Source organism: Adiantum capillus-veneris, chromosome 17 (genome assembly GCF_014529385.1).
Source record: "Adiantum capillus-veneris isolate H3 chromosome 17, ASM1452938v2, whole genome shotgun sequence".
Classification (NCBI taxonomy): Eukaryota; Viridiplantae; Streptophyta; class Polypodiopsida; order Polypodiales; family Pteridaceae; genus Adiantum; species Adiantum capillus-veneris.
Genome location: NC_140947.1, coordinates 138,623,051 through 138,628,470, shown reverse-complemented (window position 1 = coordinate 138,628,470; position 5,420 = coordinate 138,623,051). Strand labels below are relative to the sequence as shown.

The 5,420-nt window shown below is 37.2% G+C and overlaps 1 pseudogene; it reads right to left on the bottom strand.

Annotated features, from left to right (window-relative positions):
• Window positions 1-1,180: 1,180 nt before the first annotated feature.
• On the bottom strand, window positions 1,181-1,825 carry LOC147438163 (uncharacterized; annotated as a pseudogene).
• Window positions 1,826-5,420: the final 3,595 nt, after the last annotated feature.

Genomic DNA, 5,420 nt, shown 5'->3' with positions numbered 1-5,420 from the left:
GACAGAGCCGGATTTTTAAAGTGCCCAAAACTAAAATCTGTGAGTACCTATGCGTAGCTTTTGCTACCACGATTCTAATGACTACTTGCACGCAGAAAATAGACATCATTTGATATACTTACAACCGCAGATAGCTCGTAGATGCGCGAGCACGTTCGCTCCGTTCCGCAAGGAATGCTTAGCGTCGAGCGAAGCTCTTGCCAAGGCTAGTGCAATGGTGCAGTTGGATCTATAATGTGATGAATGAGCGGGGAGTAGCGCCAGGATGAAGCTCACACTCTCTGGTATTTATAATCTAGAAGCGCCATTGCATCCCGGCTTCTGCAACTAGACTAGCTACTTATTAAAAATGATGTTTATAACCATAATCCGTAGCATTCTATAACTCTCAGAGAATAAGGCTTTGTTGAGTTATGCCGTGTTGTTGACCTAGCCGTCAATAGCAATCAAGACCACTTGGATGTTTATTTGCATCAAAGAAGTATACAAATACAAACTTTGGAAAATACATAAGGATATGACTCTAGAGCAAGGTTTGTGTATCTATTTACCTAGAAAGACTCCCTACTGTATTCACAACCATAAGTAGAAAGGAAACCATGCTTCACATATTCCTTTCAAGTGATCAAAAAGGGGGGGAAATAGGGCAGAATAATAACAACATAAAGTTATATTAAGGTAAACAAAATCACAAAAAATAGGGGATTCTTGTTTCAAGTGTTTCGGGCTATCTGTCAGACCTATGAAGAGAGAGAGAGAGAGAGAGAGAGAGAGAGAGAGAGAGAGAGAGAGAGAGAGAGAACCTATAAGGCTGTGCACACTAGGCTCTGTCACAACCCTCTTCATGGCCTTGCCATTGAGATGCATGGGCTATTCTTGCTATCTATTTCGAGTGTTTTGGGCTAGTCATGGGCTATCTGTCAAAGCTATGGGGAGAGAGAGAGAGAGAGAGAGAGAGAGAGAGAGAGAGAGAGAGAGAGAGAGAGACCACATATATTGTTGCACACACTAGTCTTTGTCGGACCCCTCTTCATGGAGTTGCCATTGAGATGCATGGGCAATCTCCTATAATTGCCGAGACTTTGAATTTTTAATAATCCTTATCCATTTAGAGGCGGCCCCCACACTTTGCCATAACCCCTAGCCTTTGATGTGCACATGCCCCAAACCATAGGAGACTTCACATTCCTTCCCCCTTAAGAAGAATTTTTTTCCTTGACAATTCCATTGGACTCGAAAGATTACAAAAGTTGGGGAACCTTTTTCTAAGAGTGCTTACTCGCTCCCATGTGGAACTCTCTTCATCACAATATTCCACTTAACTAAACATCTTTATAAATTGTATTTCTAGTTCTTTTTTCTCTAGTGTCTAGTATTTTCTCTGGCTCATGTGGAAGAGATTGAGTATCTATGAGTTCCACTATCTGATCATCTTGAATAAGATTATCAAATTGTCCCAACTTTTTTTAGTCTATGTATGTGGAATACTGGCGAATGTATGCCACTTGTCTAAAGTAATTGGAGTTTGTAAGCCATATCTCCAACTTTATTTAATATTGTGAAAGGTCAACAATACCTTGGTCATAATATTGGACATGGTTCTGTCTTCATGGTTTTAGACTTTTCAGGCACTTTTAAATAGACTTGCTCCCCTTCCTCAAAGGTAAGAGGCCTTCTATGCAGTTCACTATATGTATTTGCTCTATCTTGAGCCTTTTTAAAGCATTTCATTCATGTCTTCTAAAAAGTCTTTAGCTGCCTGAACCTTTTCCTTTTGCAATCCTACTACATAAAGAGCTCTAGGCTGAAACCCATACATTAACATAAATGGACTATATCTAGAGGAAGAGTGATTAGCACTATTATATGAAAACTCTACTATAGGTACGTACTTTTCTCAATTAGTTTTCCATTTCCTTACATATGCTTGTAGCATATCTTCTAAAATTTGATTAACTCCTTCAATCTGACCATCTATTTGAGGATACTCAAGTGTACTCATGCTTAGTTTAGTGTCTAATCTCTTAAACATAGCTCTCCAAAAATGGCTATTAAACTTCCTGTCTCTGACACAATGTCTTCTGGTAAAACATATAGTGGATGGAGGTTTTCTACAAACAAACTAGCTAATTTAGGTGTTTTCAATATTAGATTTGATTGGAATAAGCCTAGACATTTTGGTTAATCTATCCACTATCACCCACATAGAGTCGTATTCCCTCTGTGTTCTAGGTAATCCAACTATAAAATCCATGGAGATACTCTCTCATTTTCCTAAAGGAATATTTAATGGATAGAGTAATCCTTTCATCTTAATACTTTTAGCCTTATTGATTTGGCATTTACCAAATTTAAGTACATATTCTAGGATGACCTTATACATACCATACCAATAAGATTGCCTCTTAACAAGACTACAAGTCTTGTTCACACTTGGGTGTCCCGCACTTGGATTATCATGACAATCATAGAGTATCTATCACCTAATCTCGTCATCTTTTGGGACACATACTCTACCTTTGTAGAGTAGATAGCCATCATCTATGGAAAAATTCTTCCACTTGAATCCCTCTAAAGCACCCATCAATGCTTCATTCTCACTTGAAACATCTTGTTCTGGATCCCCTTCTGAATGGTTTCCCATATGTTGGAATATGCAGGGTCAACTTGTAATTTCCCTCTAAACAATTCAAGTAGATCACTATTGAATCGACTAAAACTCAATTCATTTATTATAGGCATCATGCGAAGGGAATCTGCTACCACATTGTATTTCCCTTTGTGATACCTAAGCTCATAATCAAAATTTTGTAAGAGTTCAACCCATATGGCCTTCCGACCTTTCAATTCTATTTGTTTAGAAAGCCACTTAATGCTTTCCTAATCAAACATTATCATAACATTAGCACCATATAAATAGTGCTTCCATTTCTTCAATGCATGGACAATAGCATACAACTCCCTCTCATATACTGAGTAATTTTGTCGTGAATGGTCTAGCTTTTTACTTTCAAATGCTATTGGTCGACCCTCTTGACCATAAAGGGTTTATTGGGATCCATTATGTATAAAATTGGAGCTATAGCTATTGCTACCTTTAATTTTTTCTTACTTTTCTTTTGATTTTTCCCCCACTCAAAGGTTTTTCTCTTTCCTTTGAGTTGGCCAATCATGTGACTGCTACCTTGGCATAATGAACCTATGATAGAATCCAAACATTCCTAAGAAGATCTACATCTCTTCTAGGTTCTTAAGTCTATTTTATTTTTAACTACATAGTCTTGCACTTACTTTTCTACTTCTAAGTGTTGTGCTTGTCTTAATCTATAAGGTGGTTTACAGACAGGCTTTGCATCTTTAACTAAATGAATAGCATGATCTAATTCACCTCTTTTAGAAGGTAAACCTTTTGGAAAATCAATAGGAAAAACATCTTTAAATTCCTCTAGCAAGACTTTCAAATCACTTTCATAATCACTATGAGAAGACAAAGACAAGTAGAAAACTTGATCTTTCATTTCCACATCGGAGTCCATATTTACAATAGATCAACACCAAAGCATATATACTTCACAAGACCTTTTAATTACAAGAACATATCAAAGGACTATTTTGTACATCATGATCACCTTTTTTATCTTATTTTTCAATTTCGAGTTTTGTTGGTAACTTTGTTTCAAAGAAGGTCCCTAGGGCCACACAACCATTCCCTTCCCAAAAACAAGTCCACATGATCCACATTTATAATTTGAAAGTCAAGCATGTCTTTATATCCTTGTATCTCAACTTCCAAATTGGATACCAAAGTATCTCATAACCATGCATTATGGAAACAACATATTGGTGAGCACTTGGTTGTTGAGAAAGTTTTAATTACATGACAAGAGGATAGTTTACAAATTATGTGTGGTAGAGTCATCTATCATGACCCTTACCCCTTTTCCATTAACAATCCTATGCAATTTCACAAGCTCGTGTGACTGAAACTTGATTTCCACATGCTAGTTGACAAGCAACAATGATGCTCTTTATCCTCATGGAACACTTCTGAAAATGTATACTTTTCATTACCATTTATTGGAAGTATTTGGACCACATGGATTTTTCTATCTTTATGACTCTTATCATGACCTTTATCCTTTTCATCATCTTTTGTTCTTTGGAGAATTCCATTGAGAATGGTTGGGTGACAAACAAGTGAAGCACAAGTTTTATTTTTTAGCCTTTGCAAAGTCCTCTTGGTTTAGCCTAGGTCCTGGTGCAACCCTCTTTTTAAACATTGGTTTACCCTCCTTTTTAAATGGAAATTTCCTTTTTCCTTTTAGAAAAGGTTGTGATAGCCCCATATTTGTGGACTTGGGCTCAGTCTGAGTGGGATTAGAAGTTGTCAAGCGATTATCTTCATAAAGTTGTGTAAATTCAATTGCTTCCTTCAAAGTTTTAGGTGCACTTCCTTTTACCTCTTGCTTGAAGTGTGAATCTAATCCCCGTATAAACCCTCTAGTTTTGTGAAATTCCTCCATTACTGAAGTCGGAGAAAAATTTCTCTATACTCTATAATGTAAGTAAGAAAAGGCCTACCCCATTGCATAGCTTTATCCCAATCTTCCCCATTTCTTTCTAGCTCATTTTTAGGGAGAAATTCTTTCACAAACATGCTCTCAAATTGAGCCCAATCCCTTGGAATCTTTCTTGATGCCTCAAAGCTCATCCACCATTTATGGGATTTTGGCCCCAATGATAGACTAGCAGGCTAGTGGTTGGTACTCAAGTGGAGTGTTTTTTGACCTGTGAAGGTCTTGCCATTTTTGTAGGAAAGTATAGATATAATCTTTATTTTTATCCTTCTGTTTACCATTAAATTGAGGAGGTTTCATGTCTTTGAGGATAGGGTTTTCTCTAGGTCTTGATTGGGTATCAAGAGAAGGTATAGTAGCCTCTCTATATACAGCTCCACTATCCCTAGATAAGGAAGGCACATTTGGATTAAATGGCACAAAAGATTGTGTCATCAACTAGTTCCCTTTCTGCAAGTATTCATTTAATTTAATCATCTGATCTTTGAGAGCACCTAGATCAATCAGGGGAAGTCTGCAATTGTAGTTCTATGTTTTCTACCCTATGAACTATCATCTCATGCTACTTGCAGGATGGCACCTCCCACTCTTCCCCTATCCCCTACATATTTTAGCCTTGATTGGTGTCGATCTCATATGTTTTTTGATTTTGCACTACAAGAGATCATTTCAGTACCACCGCCAAGATACCGATGCCATTGGCGGGTGCAATATATGCATTGCTAGAATTGGAGGGAGTCTCAAATAATAATAAAAAATCAAATTGTCAAATATTGACGGTCATACTAATTCTTTTTTGACGAACATGTCGATACCTATTCCGATGCATTTTTTGACGACCAT